At 42.3% G+C, this 21,403-nt stretch overlaps 1 protein-coding gene across 3 annotated transcripts in view; it reads right to left on the bottom strand.

The window, feature by feature from the left end:
- The window catches only part of hdac7a (histone deacetylase 7a), a 46,050-nt gene extending 25,525 nt beyond the window's left edge, over positions 1-20,525 (bottom strand). Inside the window, exons 1-2 of one of the 3 annotated variants that reach the window (XM_076095488.1) lie at positions 20,195-20,525; positions 18,858-18,923 (exon numbers count right to left, since the gene is read on the bottom strand). The gene's annotated coding sequence lies outside the window, so the exon portion shown is untranslated. Of the gene's footprint in view, positions 1-4,718; positions 4,828-18,857; positions 18,924-20,194 lie in introns of those variants that run through there. The other 2 variants (XM_076095489.1, XM_076095490.1) reach the window with 2 other exon arrangements.
- Positions 20,526-21,403: the final 878 nt, after the last annotated feature.

Here is a 21,403-nt window from a genome sequence, read left to right as displayed (position 1 = left end):
TTATATGATTACAGAGGTGTGAAGCCCTTCATCCATCATCGGTGTACAGCACTAATCATCACGTGTTAAGTCCACATGGCCCGCAACAAACTCTTCGCTGTATCAGGTAACTGTAAAGCTGCTGTTTCAACTTCTTTAAAAAGGCAAGTTTATAAAAACCTCAGTCAGTACATTATGGCTTCGTCATGCACATGAAACTGGGTCCTCCAGTTGAGGAATAATCTCTCTGACCACTTTAAAATAGCTGATAATAACAAGGTTCGCCTGTAGCAAACATGACTTTAAGTCTAGAAACCGTGTTGTGGTTTAGTCTCAGGACCTCTGCAACCACATTTAATCCCTCCACAGTCTCTCTCTCTCTCCTGGCTCTCTCCAAGTAATACTAGGCTCTAATGTTTTTAGTTCTCTTTGAGAATGATATTCCGTTACAGTTTATTACAGCTGCGTGCCGCACTCAGGGAAGAACAACGGTCTCTGACCCCGTGGTTGTGTGATTGTGTGTTGATTTTATTTAAATGGCATGTTTAGTTTTTTCTGTGCGAGAGGAGCTGGAAAGGCATGTACTGGAATAGCACACAAAGCGTGCGCACACATGTAGACACATACATTTGAGCATCCGAAACAAGCTGCATGTTAAAGCTGCAATGCGTGTTTTGGTTGAGGTGGGTCAGGACGCTGCAGGAATTGTGGGAAATTCATTCTCTGCTTTGAAAAACGCCACCCTTTACACCCGTCTCAGGCCGGTTTGTGTTAGTCTCACACTAAAACTGACAACTGTATGTTGGTATTCAAAGATGTCCTTTAAGTTAATTAACTTTTGCATTGTACCAAACCCATGTGTTACTATTCATGGCTGTCAATTTTGTAGCACCATCAGATCAATGTCTTTGCATTCTGTATCTACTTTCTCTATATACGGTTGTCATTAGTATTCGTCCGCCAAATTGCATACAAATGAACGACATGAAAAGCTTAGTGCACAAGATGTGATGCAGAACACCGAAGACAACATTATCATGAGTTCAGCTGCTGACGGTCTTCTTTACTAAAACAAAGTGATGCCCACAACGAAGCCCTCAGTTTCTAACAGAGAGACTGCACACGAGTTGTTCTTCTTCGCTTCTATTTCGGACTTTAGCTGCCTGAGGTGTGTAATTTTGGACTGAACTCGTGAGACTTGTGTTATCAAAAACGCAAATTGTTGTTTCCCGGCAGGAACCGCAAGTGTTGCCAAATCAGAACGGACTGAAGTCCAGTACAGTCAGCTCCTCTTGAAACAATGCACTGCAAAGCTAGGTTTACTTTGTGCAGGAGTGTCAGCGTGTCATTATGGAAATCACCAACGACACAGTGCGATACGGCCCGTCTGGCTGTAGAGACCGTTGGGATTGTGCCGATTTATGCGAGAGATTAGGTAGATTAGGTTCTCCGTGTGATTGAGGGAGATATAGTCTACCCCACCGCCTGACATTTGGTAATCGCTTCCTACAGATTCAATTCACTTGTATTTGAATAGCCCAATATGACAAAAACATTTGCCTCAGAGGGCTTTACAATCTGTACAACATACAAAGAAAAAGGAAACAGAAAAAGGAAGAAACCTCTGGGAGGTCAACTGAAGAGGGATCCCTCTCTCAGGTTGGGCAGAAGTACAATAGATGCTGAATGAACGACAAAATGAATTCCTCCCCCTTTCTATTTTTGTTTTCTAACTTGTGTCCCGTTTAGACTCAGGACTTGTCCTACAGGTTGGACAAGGATATAAATAGCTCTCCCTCCCCCCCCTCATCAAAAACTGAAAAAAAAAAGAACAGAGCGGACTAAAGAGAGGGAGAACAAAGTCAAAAGACGGACGAGTTGGTCGATAATCTTTAACAATCCGCAGATAAGTCTAGTCACTCGCTGCACACAGAGGGAGAGCTGACAGCCAGCTCAGTGCCACTCGCGATAGACACTCCGTACAAAGTCAACACCAAACTGAGCAGACGCCACCACTTTATGTCTTGACACACGTCCAAATATAGCCGCGACGCCTCCTCCTGTTTTGACTGGGCTGCGTGCGCGACTAAATCACACTACACCTTTTAGAGGCGACAGCTACTTTCAGTAGATACAAGATGTAATTACCTCGGGGTATCTGTCAGGGCGAGTACAAATGAAAGACTCAAGGCCCTGTAAAAAAATAAAACCGTTGGGTGAGTCACCAGCAGAGTAGATGTCTGCAAAAAGGGAAAATCAAGAGAAAAAGAAGAGCAGACAAAAAAAAGGAGAAACTGTTAGAAAATAAAGAGGTAAAGGACGGAGCCGGAGTCAAGAAGAGAAAGTCAAGCGGTCTCCTCTTGACTCTTGATATCAATCCCTTCGCCCCTTTCTCCAAATGCTTGGAGTGGCATGCAGCTGTGTTTTTACAATGTCTTTGTGTGTGTGTGTGTGTGTGTGTGTGTGTGTGTGTGTGTGTGGGTGCGTGTGCGTTGAAAAGGTTGTTTGCTGCTGCAGCAGCAACCTGACACGTCTGTCTTTGTGCAGAAGAAACATGCGGTTTGTTTCCTATTAGTGTCATTTCAAAAAAACGTCTGCACATACTTGGAACACCTCGACTAATGTATTCATTCTACTAATTAGAGTGTGTGTGTGTGTGTGTGTGTGTGTGTGTGTGTGTGTGTGTGTGTGTGTGTGTGTGTGTGTGTATGTATGTGTGTAAGGATTCACTCCAAAGAACTACTGGTCCAAGTTTACAGCAAGTCGTTCCAGCTCTTTGCCAAAGAAAACAGTTCCCATTTCATCTTAAGCAAACACACACAGGGTCAAAGCAGAAGGTTCAAGTCTGGTTTTTCTTAAGCAAGTGAAGATGCATGATAATCTGCAAAGAAATAAAGCTTTTGAAGTCACTTCTTGACAAATTTAGCAACTAACTTTTTGCAAATAAGACGTTTCTGTTCTCTGGTGTATCTGGTATAACACAGCATTGATATTATGTTCGTCTTAAACCGGTTTTCCAGAGCAGCATGCCGCTCTGATTGCATCACTTTTCATTAACGATTCTTTCACACAAGCTATTTCCAGGTCAAGACGAGATTGAGTGACTAATGAGACGAGATCTCTTTAAACAAACAGACAGTTTCATTAGAAAGCCCGGCCCAGTACAAGACTATTATAACTACAGATGCAACTTGCTGATGAATCTGTTCATTATTGTTATTATTTCACAGAGCCCAAGGTGAAGTCTTAAAATGACGTTTTTTATGCCACCAAGATCAAGTGTAAAACCCAAAGATATTCTACTTGTAATGATAAATACACTGAAAAAGATAAGCAAAGTCTCCCATTTGAGAAGCTGAAACTAGCAAATGTTTGAAATGTTTAGATAAATCGCTCACACAATCAATCAATCATTAAGATTGTTGAGGATTAAAGTTCTGCTGATTGTCTAATCTATTAAATGGCCCACTTCATTCATGTTTATTTGCTCTTTACAGAACACTGTCTACCCTGCGGTACCACTGAGGAATAAAAACGGGGTTACACCTCCACGTGGGGTCCAAATCCTGATGCCCAGAGACATCCAGAACACAGTAAAACCATAAGAAAAGAGAAAATACAGGCAGAGGGCAGGGTCTCTGCAGATACAGACACCGCCACACACTTCATAAGTGATGATTGAGAGGAATTATTTTTGTATCAGTCGATACAGTCTATACCTCTTTAGCTTTAAAAAAAATTGTACAGTTGTATATTGTCCGGATCTCACTATTCCTCACTTCCTGATTTAGAAAATCAAAACCTGAACTTTATGCTGAAAGTGCATTTTTAACCTTCCTGCCGTTTGCTCAAACACTGCCTCAGTGTATCATAGGTATTCGGGGATTTGTGGAGAAAACAGACAACAGATGAATCACTGCACAGTCCAGCTGAAACCTAAAAACATGTTGAGGAGATAGATGCAACATTTAGATGTACAGCAGATTTCTCATAGGAACAAACATGTGGGACACTAAACAAACCCAAAATAGCAGCGATCCAAAAACAGACACGGACCCCGTGCAATAACAAGCAGGCCAATGTCATCCCACAGTGGACGTTCCTATTCACAAGAAAAGGTGCTTTTCAATTCATCGTCTGTAGGGAAATCACAATATGTGTGAGAGACAGGTTAATAGCATTAGAGCTGTATGCATGGATTTGAATGTGTGTCTGTGTGCATGACAGACAGAAAGGACTGTGTGTGTGTGTGTGTGTGTGTGAGACAGTAACAGAGGAAGGTTGATGTATAATGCAGCGTGGGTCCAGTTTCCTAAGTCCTCATTGAGTTTCCATAAACATCTAAGGCTGCTGTCTGTTAGTCCAGCAAGTTCTCAAACACACACACACACACACCTCTTGCATTGTGTTGCTGCACTCAAAACAAATGTAGTCGCAAAAGCTTCGCGAGAAGAAATCTCACAGAATGAGTGACACAGACGGAGAGGAACGCAATCTCTTTTTAACCCCTCGCTCGCCCTCAACCTCACGCCTTAGGCTTGATTGATCTTCACACTTTGTCACACTCACCGACGCGCACCACAGCAGGCTTCCAGTGCGCAGTGCGACCCAAGGAGTTGTGATACAACAGGTTCCACCTCCCGTTCGGGAGATGTAAACGTCCACAGGGACAACCGACCGCACACGAACATGCAGGCACACGGAGTAAAAAAGGATAAATAAAGTCAAAAGGCACATACCCGTGTTTCTGTGTTGTAAATATCCGGCTGTGTGAAAACCCCAGTAGCACTTCTGCCTCAGCCAGCTCACAGCAGGATCTATAATTAGACAGAGAGCTCCACTCCCCTCCAGTCATCTTTTACTGTCGGCCACATCCTCTTTTCTTTAACTCCTTCTCTTTCTTCTCCTCCCTCCCTCCCTCCCTCTCTCTCTGTATCGCTGTCTCGATTTGTTGACGCTGCCCCGACACACAAACTGTTGATTTCATCATTTCATTCACACATGTGGAAGCACCTTGTCTGGGAGGGTGCCTGCAGACTCCAGACAGAAAGGGACTTTTAAACTGCTTTTAAAATGCTGCCTGGAATCAAGTTAAAGACAAAAAGAAAACAAAACGCTGAAACTTGTAAAGTGCAGACTAAGAACACAGTTAGCAAGAAATGAAGGATGTGATGAAACATAAGACCTCTGACAACACTGCTGGAGGCATTTAAAGACGTTTTTAATACACTTTTTAGGAACCCACTTTCACAACAACTTCTCTCACACTACCATTTTTTTTTCAATAGGCACACTTCGGCCGGTGTCAGCTCTTTCTAGTGCAGATCTTTACAATCCATCCCATAAACTTTAGGGATTGCAACCATGGTGACGGAGGGGGTGGTCGGGCCGGCAGGAAGTTGAGTCTATAAAAACACAACAATGGGAGAACCAGGGTGGCTTCCTGTTTAAGAGCTGAGTTTAGACTCCCATTTCCTCCCCTCTCCTCCCACTGCTGTTGTCGTGACGCTGCTGCCGCAGTGCCCTTGAGCCCCTACGGCAGTGAAGTTCCCTACTCGACTGCATGCTCAGACGGTAAAAACGGAAATAACATTGGCTTCTCTGACATACACACACACACACACAGCCTCCCAAATCACTGTTCCCGTTCCTCTCAATGTATGGCTTTAGTGGAAAGCTGAGGGTTTTGACATCCATTAACTACTCAGATTAATGACTAACAGTGGCCCTGAAGGCCACACACCAATGTACTGAACACAAACACAAACACACCCATTATAGGAACATGGAAAAACTCCTTAGTAAACTATTGACAATCCAGTTAAATGGTTTCGTCTCTTTCAATTGCTTGTGGGACTGGATGGGCTTAAATAAATCTTGTATACCTTAATAAAGTTAGATCCAAGAGTAAGTAGCTTTGCAATACTTGGAGGAGCTTTGTGTTTGTGAGTAAAACAACTTGTAACATAGAGAAGCCAAGAACACTGCTGTTGTACATGACAGAATAATTAATTTATACTAAAGGAATAACCCATAATTTAGGGAAATGCACCTGTTCACTTTCTTGCCGATAGTTATGTGAGGTGATTGATACCACTCTCATGTCTCTTCACCATATATGAAGCTATATAGCAGGAGACCTTTAGCTTAGCTTAGCTTAAAGACTGGAAGCAGGAGGAGCTGTTAGTTTACGTCTGATAAAAACAACAACATTGCTACATGGTGGAGCAGAAAGAGAATAAACGTATTTCTGACCATCAAACTATACCTTTGAATTTGCCACACATAATAATGGGTCAGATGCAATCACTGCCTAATAGTATTATAGGAGAAACTTTTTCCCAGCATGGGTCATTTCAGTTGACTCTTACCGTTTTGCAATGCTACAGTATGCTGACTTCAGTTTTTGGGAAGTGCAGTGGTGTGGTGTTTCTGCACCAAAGTGACACCTTTCTCCCAGGATTATCTGTTTGATGACATTTGAGTTTTGTCTAGGAGGCGCTGTTTATTTTATGCGTCTGTTCAACCATGGTGGGTGTAGCAGCTCATGACAACACCCACTTTCTTCCATTTGTTCAAAACACTGATCTGTTCTTCGGGATTGGTCACCGCAGCATTTTCCCAACAGAGACCAACCAAAATGAATTAATCAGTATGGAAGTGATTAATACTCTAATAAAGTTAAAAAGGTGCAGGAGGTGAGGTTGTATTCACACACACAAAAGCACAGAGTTGCTAAATGAGCCTTGCACAACTCAGGATCTCTATGAATAGTCTTGTACTGGCAGTTAGGATCACATGGTCACATGTGGAATCAGACCTCAAGATTTTTACAGAACAAACCGAACCACGTGTTACACTGACTTTCAAAAAAAGGCACATCGTTCTTGAATCAGATAGTGATTGATATATTGCGTAGTGTAAGAAGTTATTTTGTAAAAAAAGTAGTATGTTTCTTCTATGTAGGTGGCGTTAGGTAAGTACGTAAGTTAACCAAGTACTTTACTTTCCTTAAAGTACTTTAGTTGTGTAACAAATGTGAGTTAAAATAAGTCAGCGTTGACTTTTGGTTAAACACGTGACACAGACAGCGGTCTCCTAGGTGAAAGTCCTGTTTGTTTGAAAGCCTCCTTACAAACACTTTACATCTCTTTACACTCTTTGTATACGTCACCTGACTTTCTCAGCAGCAGCCCTACGTGTCCTGGCTCATAAAAATAAAGTATAACAGTTGTAGGCTATAGCGCCTTAGTTCAGGTTATATACTTTGTATTAACAACCAGCCCCCTTTCCTTGCAGTTCAAATAAATAGTTATTTCAATCTCATTTCATGAAGAGTCAAGTTGAAGTGTCTAAAATTGGTTGTTGAGAAAATTTAAAAAAATCATAACTGATCCTCACTCCGCCTCTTTTCTTTCCTCCTTGTCTCTCTCTCCACCTCCTCCAACTCATCTCCCTATCCCCTATCTCTCTTTCTCCCCCCATCATCCCGAGGAATCCACAGCTGCCGCTCCCATTCATAACCTCTTCTCTTCCCATAGCAGCTGGCCAGACTGTGGTTTGAGTGTGTGTGTGTGTGTGTGTGTGTGTGTGTGTGTGTGTGTGTGTGTGTGTGTGTGTGTAGTCCTGCCTGCCAGCCTACAACTGTCGCCGAACAATTTCTATATTTACGGTGTTGCTCTGTTGGTGCGTACTTGAGTGTTCAAGTGTCAATGGTAGTGCGGGTGGCTGTCGACAAGTTTAAGAACTACCCTCTGCTGTGTGTGTGTGTGCGTGTCACAAGAATAGCAAAATGAGGACGACCCTCTTTAGTGAGGGCATTTTGCTGCTGCTCACATCTACAGAGGGTTAAGTGAGGACACTAGGAGGTACCTAAATCACCCACGTGTCTCTGGTAGATATCAGGCTCCAGGCCTTCGTGTGATCCGGCTTTATCTTATCGTGTACAGAAGAAAAATCCACGCTCAGATACTCACACTCGCCAAACTCATCCGTCATCATGTTCACTATATTCATGAAGTGTTATGCCACATCAGCACTGCTATACAGGTTTTTCAGGGTTTCTGCCATTGAATAACAAGAGTAAGAGTTCACAGCCATGCTAGTGGCTTTGAGAAGATGTCCTTTGGCACAGCGGTGCTGATTTGTAGCTGGTATAATCTTTACATTGTTTTGCAATGCATTCTGGTCTACCAAGGCCACAATGAGTACAGAAGCTGGTATCTTTTCATCACTTAAAATTAATTTTACCTGGTTTGACTGTGAAATGTCAGATTCTGGAGAGACAACTTTCCAAAATGTTATGAAAGCAAAAAAATGAAATTAAAATAAAGTAGACCAACAAATGTCAAGTACAAAAATGTATTTTCTATTCACAGGTGAGATGACAAATGAGACATTTATGGGGTATTAATACATTTAAGTAGTGCTTTGGTTTAAGGTGAAAATAAACATCTGGACTAAATTGGAGACCGTCCTCTGCCACAAATGACCTCATAGGTCTTTGGTACAAGCAGCTTAAAAAGGTTACAAGTTACAAGGTTTTCTATTTGTCATTGTACAACAGGGTTGCACAACAAAATTCAGATTGTAGTCCCATTTTGCTAAATAGGCAAAATACAAAAAAAACTATATTATATATGGAGGGTGGAGAATGAGGTAAGAAGTCTCACAGCCAGAGGAAAGAAGCTGTTTGGAATTCTGGTAGTACTGCAGCTGATACTTCTGTATCTCTTTCCAGACGGCAGCACGGTGTTGGGGTTTTGCTACCAGAAGTGACACGAGAGAGAAATCAAAGTACAACCGACCTTTAAGCGACCAAAAATGTCACAATTAACTCCTATGAACTGAAAACACACTGTGAAAGCTTAAAGTTCTAAGACGAAAACACAACAACTCCCAGACTGTACAATGCCGTGGCAGCAACCTGTCAATCACAAAGTAGCCACGCCCTAAAGGATCCTGCTTTATTGTCTTTTCCACTCTAAATGGGACCATAGTTTACTAATTGAACATCATGATGTATTGAAAAGGACTTTTGAGGCATTTGAGACCATATACTCATGTTTACAATGTTTACTGAGGAAATAGATCAATTGAGACTAGGTTAATTTTCCCATAGACTTCTATACAATCAGACTTGACAATCTGACGGCTATTAGAAAGAGTGCTGGCAAGTTTAAGGCACTTCCGCATTGGCTTCACTTTACAGACCCGGAGGTTGCCGCCTTGTTCACGTAGAGGAGGTTGGGAGGGATGGACGGGTCTAACAAACACAGGACCTTGACACAGGAGACGAATGTTCGTCTTTTGCGTGAAAGTCCAATTTTACTTAGCGTAACAAAGGTTACCTAACATATGTAACTGAAGTTATGTGAAATGTAAAACACCTAACCCAAACCTTGATCTTTTCCTCAAATGGATGAGGACGTGTTGATCTCACGCCACCAGTAGGGACGCTAACCTCGGCTCGCATTAGACGGTACAAATTACCAACCTATGTGGTCATGTGGGTTGGAGTTTTTGTTGCAAAATTGATGTTAAATAGACAAGTGATCGCAAGCAACAATGTTGCTTTCACTAAATTACGGGTCTCCAAGAGATTTATGAATGTCGTGCAAGCTCGTAAAAGAGGAATCCAAGTAAGCTTTTGCATCCCGCCCTGCCTCAAATAAACAGGTGCTTTAGGATTCCACCAGGTCTGCGCGCCAATAATATATCTCTTTACATAACTCACGCACACACAAACATTCCATGTGTCCCTGTCATCTTCCGCTCCACTCAGTGTTGCAATTCGCCTGAGGCTGAAAACTTTAGAACAACTCATTCATTACAGACACACACACAGGCACCAGGTGTGCTGTCCAGTTTGACAAATGACAGGGAATCCTCCATCTGCTGCACAGACAACAAAGGCAGAGCTAAGAATCCATCTCAGGGCCTTATTGACATTCTCATGGCTGTTTCCTGTCTTTAACACCATCGCTCACACAATACAGCAAACTTTCCAACAATAAATCGGACTGTTTGGTGGAGAATCCCCCCTCTGTCCGTTCCAAACAATCCTCTGGCATAGAGACAAGTGGTACATTTTGTTTCTGCTTGGTTTTGGAATAAACAGAAGAAGAAGTAGGTGAGCATGAGTAGTGACCGCCGCCGTGACTGGACAGACAAGAAAATGAGCACTTTGTCTGATTGACAAGCGATCTATTGGATCTCAACTTTGCATCAGGGGGAAGCGTTTCTTTATGTGGCCTGAGAGCGGTTTGTGACACTTTTCAGAAAACCCAAATTCCTCTCTTGGAGCAGTCACACTTTGAATAGGCTGCTGACATCTGCGTCGCTCCCTGTGGGCAAATTCTTCTTTTTCCCCCACGTTGTCGCCCTAAGCAGGGTGGTCAGATGGTCACGATGGGTTACAAACAGATGAGCGGAGGCTGAAAGGCATTCACGGCTTTACCCGAGGACACTTCAGCAACGTAAACAAGGAGGCCTAACTCCAGTCCTCTCTGTTTGCACTGCTCCCCAAGTCACCCTGCTCTCCATACTCAGTGACTTTCTAGAGAAATAAATTATAAAGATCAGAGTAGCAGGAAGAATACTTGATTTAGTATCCAATCATCTAGCTAAATGTGGAAATAAGTACTGCGGACATGCCCTCTGGCAAAGCCATATTTCCTCTCACTGATGCAATACAGCTGCTAGACAGCAAACAGCGCTGGTCGTACTGGGCAGAAACCCTTCTTTGACCAGTGGACACATTATACATAGGGTGTACACATGAGGTTAGAAATACATGCTTTAAATGTACGCGCTCAGTCAAACTCTCATTCCCGCAGATCTCTAAACAAACTATTCTATAACCACTGCTGTGTTAGTGTCACTGGACCTGAAAGTGAAGGACGTCAAGGTTTGAGTGACAGTATCTTAAAAAAGATAATTCTATTAGGGGTGTGCGATATGACGATAATTGAATGAGTATAATGTCTCCACCTTAACAGAGAGATCGTTAGTATCGTGCAACAGTGTACAGTCTATCATTTACAGTTCTACGGGGCCGGTGTTTCCCCTGCATACAGGCACCGCTGCTAAAAGGTTAGTGCCGCTGCTATCTTAAAGTCTACCCAAACGCAATAAACTCCATCTCTATACTTTAAGCAGCCCGACTCCGGGACGGGGAAGGTTATAGATGGAACACTCCAAACCACTGCCACCGTTTAGGCTCTCCACACACGGAGCAGAGGAGAGGCAAGTGGACAGAGGAAAGCGTTGTCCATCGGCTACCGGTTACAAACAGGCTTGTAGTCGATGCGCTGATGGATTCGGTCCTTGTGTGAGAGCATAGAAATTTAAAGGAACTTCAAACAAACCTTTAAAACAATCAATTTCAGAATGGAATTTGGAGTGGTGTTGGTTATCTTGTAGGGCTACATTGGTTCGGTCGTACCAGTAAAATAGCCTCAAAAACCAACATGAAGAACAATCGTCATAAGATCAGAGATCGTGATCCTGCCTTAAACTAATTATCATATGATGTTTCTGTCAACCCTAACTTCAATATTTCTACACATCTGTCGAAGCTCCCTTTCTCTCCATCACTCTCGCTCTCTCACTCTCTCTCCCACACACACACACACTCTCTCTCTCATTCTTCTTAACATCAGACACATTCTCCACATTTCCCAATACAGATAAAGCCACTCAACACAGCAGCCCACTCAAAGGGATCTCCCTCCTTTATCTTTTATAACACACCGCACAGTCACACAGATATCATTCCACCTTTATCATCACAGCCCTCAATACACTCATCCTTCTTACTGAGAGACACAATGCCGGAATCAGGAAAAACAAATGCTAATCACGAACAACTCTCTAATGTTGGTCGTGTCATTTCTTCTCACTAAAATGTTGCAATGCGAAAGAGGCAAATGATTTGAAATGAGCTGAATGATGTTGCTGGTTATCAGCGGTGAAAACAGTGACGACTGATACACTGATAGCCTGTGGTAGTAGTGGAGAGATTGGTAGCTACAAAAAAACTGCAATCTGCAGCAAAGGCTTTTCTGCTGATAGGAACAAGAGCAGATGATCAGCAGCTTTTTCCTGCTGAAGCCTCAGTCAGCTTCACTCTGCACAGTTACACACAAAGTCCTTTTTTAAACTTTGGTTTTGTTTTCTGCTGAATGAAGACGACGGGTTCACAAATTCACCTGCAGTTCTCTTACATGTTTTTGAATATTTTGAAACGAATATCAAAGAAAAAACTAGTCCTATCAGTAAAGACCATAGACTGTATGGGACTGTGAATGAGAAGTGGACTTAGTCACTGTCAACCAATGGTTTGTGGACTACTGTTTTGATGCCTCAAGCTCGGCATTTTGGTCGTCACCATCTTAGTTTTTTTGCCGTAACCATGTTACACCCAGAGGGTGGAGCTAAGTACACCCGGACACTGAATAAGGAACTTTCAAGTGACCAAAAAGGTCACAATCAACCGCCATGAACTGAAAACACACTGTGAAAGGGTTAAAGTTCTAAGAGAAAAACATGGACAACTGCAGACATTCACTGTGTAGCCCCGCCCTAAAGCATACTCTGCTTTATGGTCTATTTGACTCTAAATGGATCATCATTTACTAAATGAACATCATGCTGTATTGAAGAAGACTTGACACTAGAGATTGAGACCATAAACTCATGTTTACAATGTTTACTGAGGTAATAAATCAAGAGAGGAATAGGGTCGTTTTCTCACTTCCCATAGAAGACTCATCTGCACAGATATACTGTATTAATCTTAACAAGTAGTTTGAATTTCTGAAAATGGTCGAAAAATCTAAACTAACGGGCAATGAAATTCAATAACACATTTTATATTTGCTGGACCACATATGACCCGTTTACATGGAGAGTTTTTATAGTGAACATCGAGCGCTGGCTGCAACTAACAAAACAACTTTGGCTCCTGTTGCTATTGCAAAAGATGAATGAAGTGTATGTGCTGACAGGACTCTGCCTCTGTCTCTTACTTCGTGTTTTCCTTTTTTGATACATCTTTCCATCCCCCTATGTCTATTTCTGTACATACACTGTATGTCTCTACTCTACTCCACCCTTTTAGCTTTCTTTAAATTTCTTCAACTCATTATTTTTTTCATCTATGTTCCTTCCTTGGTAAAAGTTAACGTGTTCCAGGAAGGCAGCTTCATGAATATGCACAGTCACACTCGGCTGTCTGCACGGACAACAAAGGAAGAAGACATTAACATTCCTGCACATGCTTTGCACTCTGGTCAGGGATGAACACACACACACACACACACACACACACACACACACACACACACACACACACACACACACACACACACACACAAAAAAAAAAAAAGAAGCTATACATAAACCCAGTCATGGACAAACCTCGATACTGAAACACAGACGAGTGTCCCTTTTAGAAACACTTGAAGATGTGCATGTCTGGAGCAGAAATAACATTTTATACATTTAGAAATGGTGCAAGTGAAACAAAATAATCACGATTTGTAACAGAGTTCAGGCACTTTCCACAAATAGATGTTTTTCCACCACAGATTTGTAAATCGCTAATCGCTAGGTTAGACCTGAAACAATTATAATTACCTCGGCCAACGAGGTCACGTTATCGGCTCAGTGTGTGTATGTGTGTGTCTGTTTGTCAGCGGAGAAACAGAAAAACCACGTGCCCGATTCTCATGAAACTTGGTGGAAGGATGTAACATGGGCCAAGGAGGAACCCATTAAGATTTGGACCGGATCCGAATCACGGATCGGATATAGGCATTATTTTTCACTTGATGAAATGACCTTGAGCAGAGGTTTGCCCTCTCCGAGTGCTCTACTAGATATGTTATATTTGATGTTTAATTTAAGTAATTTCCTTAACAAGTGAATATTTGCTGGTATATGATAGCAGTCTGAACATCTTAGAGTTTTGGACTGCTGAACGGACAAAAACAAGCAGCTCAAATCTGGCTGCTTGGTCTTTGGAAAATTGCGTTGAAAGAAGTTATTAATATACAACATGAAGAACAGATCAAGAATCAATGATTACAGTTACTTGCACTTCACTTCACACAAAGGATTCCAGAGAGACATCGGATGTAGTAGCAGAAATAACGCCGACCCCGACTCCACAACTACCTTACCTCTCTCTGCACATGGTGAGAAATGGCCTGATTTACGAAGTGTCTCCGACCACAAACAGGCAGCAGCTCAAATTATTAAGTACTGTTATCTGAATTTTCTTCTATTTGGCAGGAAAATGTAGCTGACATTAGGTAAGACGTATGCCAGATGTTAAATATAAGATGCCCTCAGTGTATTATAGCACATTTTTGCTGTCAATACAGGATTTAATAAGTAAAAATCATAAGACCGGCTCACAGACACATCTGATAAATCTGACAGTGAGCAGTGAGCAGCATGTTTATAAATCACTGCATATCATTGTGCATCTACTATACTTCCCGCTTGTGATATTGAACATATTCCACTCAGCACATTTGTAATTAGTACTCGCCAACTCTCACCTTTGCTCTCTGCAGTTGTGTGTTTCCTGTGTGCGAATCCCAGACATGCGCTTCTGAGAAACCCATCTACGCACACACATACACAACCCCCTGATGTGCACACACCCACGGACAGACACACACACACACACACACATTAAATAAACATGCGTTGTGTCTTTCTTCTCCTCCACTTCACCAGGTTGTTGAGATTAGCCTGAATCTGTGAATGTCACTGGAGACCGTTCATCACACACACACACACACACACACACACACACGGTCAAATGTACAGGCAGGAGTCCATCCAGATGAGAGGAGATCTTGTTACATCGGCCCTAACAACAGGCTATCTGATCCGAGGTCAGCGTCGGTCAACTCGGTGATCTGGAGAGAATGTGAGCCGTTCATTGGTGCGGCGCTTTAGGACAGACAATAGCAAAAACACTGCGATGAGTCTGGTTGGGAAAACTCGTGTTCGGGGCCAGACTGATATATGGGCCTGACATTGGCTTATTATCAGATAGTCACATCATCTGCGAGACGATGAGCGTTTCTGGCAGAGCTACATGTGTAAAACAGAACATCAAAGTCTAATCTAAATTTAACCCCAAAAAATATAGCCCCTTACCACCAGACGCACCATTTCAAGCTTACACACATTTAAAAGAAGAACAATATCCAAAGCTCTGAGTGAATACAGGAAAATATTCTGTATCAACGGTTTCAGATGCTAAATAAACATCGATTTGCTTTTTGGATAAAAGCAAATGGTGAAACACAAATCGCTGGAGACTCAAAATGCGTTTTTGGTTCCAAGGCTTACAAATTGAATTAGAATAAAAAAATAATTCCATTACAGTAACTCCAGTAAATTCCAATGGGATTAAGTGTGTCGACATGTGTGTGTGCTTGTGTGTATGACAGAGGGAGAGAGAGGGACGTCCCGAGGGGGGACGCAGACTTGCGGCTGGAGGCCAATAACGGACCAATTACCCAGCTGACCACAGCAAGGGGCCGTTAGCTCAGAGGTTAATGCGACATAAATTGATTTGACACACTACTCAAAACGTTAAGGACAGTGTTACTGCGGGCCACACCGCACACACACTTTACACACGGCCCCTCCTGTCCCGTTCACACCCAACATGTCCAGGCTGACACGGAGAAGCAGAACAACACAGACAATTAAGCGACATGAAAAGTACTCATCTGCGCACACACACACACAAACAAACACACACACAGTGCCATGCCCCCCATTGGAGAGTATTATATAACATTACCTCTGACATATCAAGTGATTTCATGCACCTCGAGGCAGGACAATCGAGACATTTGTTCGGAGGGACAAAAATAGCCGCCTCCTTCACTGCCGTCTAGTGTTACGACATTTAATGCCACAACTTAGTGCGCAGCCTGAGTCTGCACTGCATTCAGGCTTTAAGGGGCCCCAGAGTTCAAAATGACGATAATATATCTGCAGATCAGTGCAAATAAGTCGATACACTTTTGGGGCCAGCTGCACGGGATTTAATGACTTCATACTGTTTTGGAACAAAAACGCTACACACACTGGAAATTGGAGAGACGAGCGTTGAATGAATAGTGTACAGTAGTCGCTACCGCTCCAGTGTGTTATTTAGTGATATATTACCTCTGAGGAAGATTAGTGGCAGGAAAAAGAAAAGACATTAAACCAGAGTTGAGGCTTAACAGGAGCTCATTCACTGCCTTTAATTACTGTATAAATATTTATATATATTTGTTTCGTATCTTATTGACATGTACTGTATGGAAATCCCTTCAGTTGGCATGGCAGTGTTGCCTCAAACATCTTTTATGAAAGAATGTACTTGTATGTTAACCTAACATTTTTATAGAAGTATTGTTGCATTTTATTAGTTGATCAACTTAAGAAATGAACCGGCAACTATTTAAGTAATCAATTCATTGTTTTTTGGTTTGTTGTTGCCGTAGTTTGAAGCAAACATGGAGAAAAACAAAGTCAGTGGTTCCAGCTTTTTATGTGAGAATATTTGCTGTTTTTCTTCAGGTTCTATGATATTAGACTGAATATGTATTTTGCTTTTCGATTGTTGCTCAGACAAAACAAACTATTTCTATATGTGACCTTGAGCATTGGGAAATTGTGATGGTCATTTTTTTTTTTTTTTTTACTATTTTATGACTTTTTAAAGACGAAATGATTAATCCATTAATATAATAAACTAATTATTTGACAATGAAACCAATCATAAGTAGCAGCCCTAATTACAAGCATTATTCACAGTATTTATCCTCCTTTCCATCATTCCCTCTCCATCTACTGTAACCAACTCTTTCTCCGTCAGCTCTCTCCGTTCAGCGCAAACCAGTAACAAGAAAAAAAAAGAAAAAAAAAAGAAAAGTGCCCGGATCAGCTGACCCAATTGTTTGGAAACCAGGATCAGGAAGAGGATATGTGATCTCCACTGCAGCTATTACAATCAAGCCTGTTGTTATCTGTCCCCACTGTTTCTCCCCACTGTGTTTAGTCAGCCAGAGAGGACAGAATGAAAGACACACAAATATCCAGACAGGAAAAAGAAAAACTTAACAGACAGGAAGAGAGTGTGCCGTACACACCGCATGAAAAGAAGTTTTATTGTTACACAAAGTACCAAGGAGAACATACGTGGGAAGTAACCCTGGTGGCCTGCAGGTCCATTATAGTTTAAAGGGCTGTTTGAGCTCGAGAAGCTTTAAAACATTTTACACACATGTGGCACAGACTGCTGCCACCTTAGACTGCTAACCGGTCTCCAACTTCAGAGATGCCGGGCCTCAGGGCACCATACCCTCGACGTTGAAAATGTTTTAATGTGAGGTTATATATGTGTGTGTGTGTGTGTGAGAGAGAGAGTAAAGAGAGAGATTAGGGAGGAAGACAAAGGAGAGAGAGAGCCAGTGTCAGTTGCCCCGCGTGGACAACACACATGTAACCAGACCCTAAAGCCACGGCCATGACCTCACCGGGTTTTTTCCACACACGCGCACAGGGAACATAGCCGGTCCTTGGTTCGCACACGGTCAGCGGAGCCTGGCACGGCGAGTAGCCGGCTCCTATTTAGAGAGTCATGCACTGTAATCCTACACAGTGCGATCACACACGGCCATGCCTCACAGCGGAGAGCGCTAATCTAAACTATAAAGGCAGGACACAAAGAAACAGCCGGGGCGACTTGTTTCTGATGGGCGGAGCAGTGGATCAAATGCATTTTTTCGATCTCAGGTTGAAGGAGAAACCTTTGAGTGTTTCCCATGTGAGTCAGCACGGACGGAGCTGAGTCACTGGGCTGGTTCGAAAGTTTCGAGAGAAAAGTGCCATGAAGACATATGACTGATGGAAATGGATGGTTATTATAAAGAAAGGCATCCCCAAGTTTGATTTTTTTTAAAGCAGAGTGAGATACGTGTATAAGAGTTGCGTCAGGCTCACATCCTGCATCCTACTAGTCATCAATTTTGACATTTTCATCGTCCAACTGTGACCACATTCAAAGGATTATGCAGCAATTAGGTGACAAATTTAAAACAGTTGCAACTGAAAAGGTGTGGGGGAGAAGAAGAAATTGGCAAGTAGGAAATAAGTTTGTATAATTTCAGATGTTTGTTTCAATTGCGTACAGGAAAAAAAACTTAAAGATGAAATGCCAGAATTTAAAGATAAACCAGATCACGAAGAGGAAATGACACAATCACAAAGGTGAAATTAACAAAGAAAGTGAAGCAGTTCCTACGACTGTATATTAGTGTGATTGGCTCACGTTTACATTTCCTGCCAAACTAATTAGAATTTATGATTAAATTACTTTTGAATTACTACAACTGGATGTTTTTCACAGCCAAAGCCAGCGAAACGTTGACTTTCTCGTTTTGACTTTAACTCTCGCACTAATTTGTGATAATAAACCACACTTCTGCGTGATCTGTCTAAACCCACACATGAATAACACAGCGGGCCGAGCAACGTCTCTCCAACTAGGCCAACACCTGTTCTGTACTTTACTGCACTTCTCTGAGAATTGCACGGCTTAGATCATTCTGCACTGGAAAATCCGCTGTCACCCAGAATGTGTGCGTGTGTGTGTGTGTGTGTGTGTGTGTGTGTACGCTGTAAAAAAAATGTAAAGAGGACAAGATGGTCGACTAGCAGCATTTTTCCACATGAATGTTTCAGCGCTGATGGCTGTGGCCTATACCTTTAACACGTTGAAGTTAAATACAGCTACTTATCAAGTTACAGTTGCTTTTTATTACGTTGTCATGAGAGGTTTTAAGTCCTACCTGCCACCGTTTGAAATCTGTTGTCCTGTCTGTCTGTCTTTATGATGTAAGAGGTGCTGATTCCATCTGCGGAGACAAATGGAAAAATAAACGAGTGAAATGCAGCTCCAACATGTTGCTGTTGCAAACAAAAACAAAAAGAAGCAAAAATGTCAATTGCACACCACCAAACACCACCAAACACCGTCCCAGAGAAGTTGCCGCAATTCCCGCTGGCAGCCGACAGAGGCAGATGAAAGTCACAGAGGACATAACGCTCCTTAAAGGTTTTGTGTTGGCAGACTTAGCCACCTGATGGGTGCGGCTGCGTGGCCCAATCTGAGCTGCTCTTGTGATGTTAGTGAGCCCCGACCCTCAGGTTGAAAACATTTGATAATATTAGAGTTCACATGTGTCAGTGCTGTTAGAGCGTTAGACATTTAGGACAGTAGTGCATATGTTTTTGTTTTTTAATTTCTGTGTGTGTGTGGGGGGGGGGGGGGGGGGGGGGGGGGGTGTAAAACTGATGATGTGGGGACTAGACTCGCCTTCCTGTTGGGGACAAAATGCAAGTCCACATAATGTAAATATTTACATTTTAGGGTGCATACTTTGTTGAAGGGCAGGGAAAGGGTTAGGATCATAGATTATTATTATTAATATTAGATTATTGCTACGGTGCGTCTCCGGGGAAATTAATGTATGTCAATGTAACGTCGTCTAAAGTGATGGAAACACGACTGTGTGTGTGTGTGTGTGTGTGTGTGTGTGTGTTAGACCTGTTGCTGCTGATGCTGGTTTACATGTGTTCAGCAGCAAAACGCTAATTGGGGTCAAACAAGACAGCCCGTAAAATCTATTTAAGTAATGTTTGTAATGTTAAATGACACCCTTGTGGCTTTCAAACTTCACACAGTTTCAACAAAACATTTTTTGTTTTGTTTGTTTGTTTACGAAGACAACCAGAAATTACGATATTTCTACCGGGATTTACACTTTGTTGTTGCTTTTTTTTATCCCTATGTTTGTTTCTACAGTGACTTCGTGGTAGTTGTAGACACGCGCGTACAGCTATAATAACGCTACAATAACACTAAATATTAGCTTACAGCCGCAGAGCTCTTCCCCCTAAAGTTCTCATTGTCTGACGCACTTGCGCGTGTCACTTTTGTGCGCTCGTGAGCAATTAAAACAGTGCAAACACCTGCTCAGGCACCGGGACTAGTCTTTGCTTTTGTTCTTTTCTTAGCAATGCAAAACTCCGATACAAACAACAGGCACATTTTAACAAGTAAACGGCATAAAACGAGCTCCCAGCTGCTCCCACATCGGACCCTGTCACCAGCAGCGTGTCCTACCTTGTAAAGATTAAAACCCAGTAACAACCTCTTGAGAAAAACACTTGAAAATAATCCAGACAGAAAATGTAGAAAGAAGTCCTTGTGCAATCAGGAGAGCTCGAACCTGGCGGGAGGTGATGGTGAGATCCGCTGGCGTTGTCAGCAGAGAGTACAGGAGGAGGAGGAGGAGGAAGAAGAAGAAGAAATGAGACTCAGCGCTGGGAAGTTGCAGAACAAAAAAAAGAAAAGTCCGGCCCCTCAAGTCCTGCCCCCTCGGCTCTCCTGCTGACAGAAATAGCAAGAGAGGCGGGTCCCACCAAAAATAGCCTCGACTTCACACGGACCTTTAGGACGATTGTTTCGCTGCGCTGACTGACTCCCATTGGGTGCCCGCTGCAGCCAATCCGCGCTCGGCTGCTTATAAACTTGTACAATAACTTTGTGGGGACTCCATTAAAAACAATGACCGTATAGCCTACACACTATGGCTCCATCTGCTGTCAAAAAACCAACAACAACCCAAAACAGAGTGATGTGGTTCTGGCGGGGCCCCCTGACACCCTCCAGGGGGGCCCTTTATGGGGGTCCCCAGAAAAACGAGTGATAGGATTAAACTTTTTTTTGCGCTCCGCTCTGCCCAACGTTTGCGCTGATGTTCTATATTTAAACATTTTCAGGAAAAATGTTTTTAAACATATGTTATAAAACATATTTAAACATTTTCAGGAAAAATGTTTAAATATAGAATACTCAGTGTTTCACTTGGTATTTTGTTAGGGTGAAACAGAAGTTACAGCAGCACGTGACACTCCCAAGACGAAGCATGTGTAAGTGAGTCTGCTGCTTATTAACAAAGGAACCTCCATCAGTGGTGATTTGGAACGGTCTGACACTTAATACTTCAATAACGTACTTATTGTAACATTCTCTCGTAGTGTTTGTTTGTTTATCATATTCTATTGTACATTTTCCCTATTTTTTTATTTTAAATGATGTCTTATATTATTGCACTGTGGTTATTGCCATGCACCAATCACCAAGTCAAATCCATTGTATGTATGTGTTTCTATAATTTGTCCATGGCATTGGTTCCTGCAGATTGTAACACACAGAACATGACATAATGCATTCAGCTATGTTGGATAGTCTGGTCTTTCTACATTACAGTCACCAGTTGAGCTCATGTCTTGCAAATGTCTAATGAAACCACGATAGCATTAAACTAAT

The sequence above is a fragment of the Anarhichas minor genome, unplaced genomic scaffold (genome assembly GCF_050575085.1).
Source record: "Anarhichas minor isolate MPS153535 unplaced genomic scaffold, ASM5057508v1 ptg000020l, whole genome shotgun sequence".
Classification (NCBI taxonomy): Eukaryota; Metazoa; Chordata; class Actinopteri; order Perciformes; family Anarhichadidae; genus Anarhichas; species Anarhichas minor.
The sequence above is the reverse complement of the archived record's forward strand: the minus strand, read 5'-3'. Positions and strand labels throughout refer to the sequence as shown.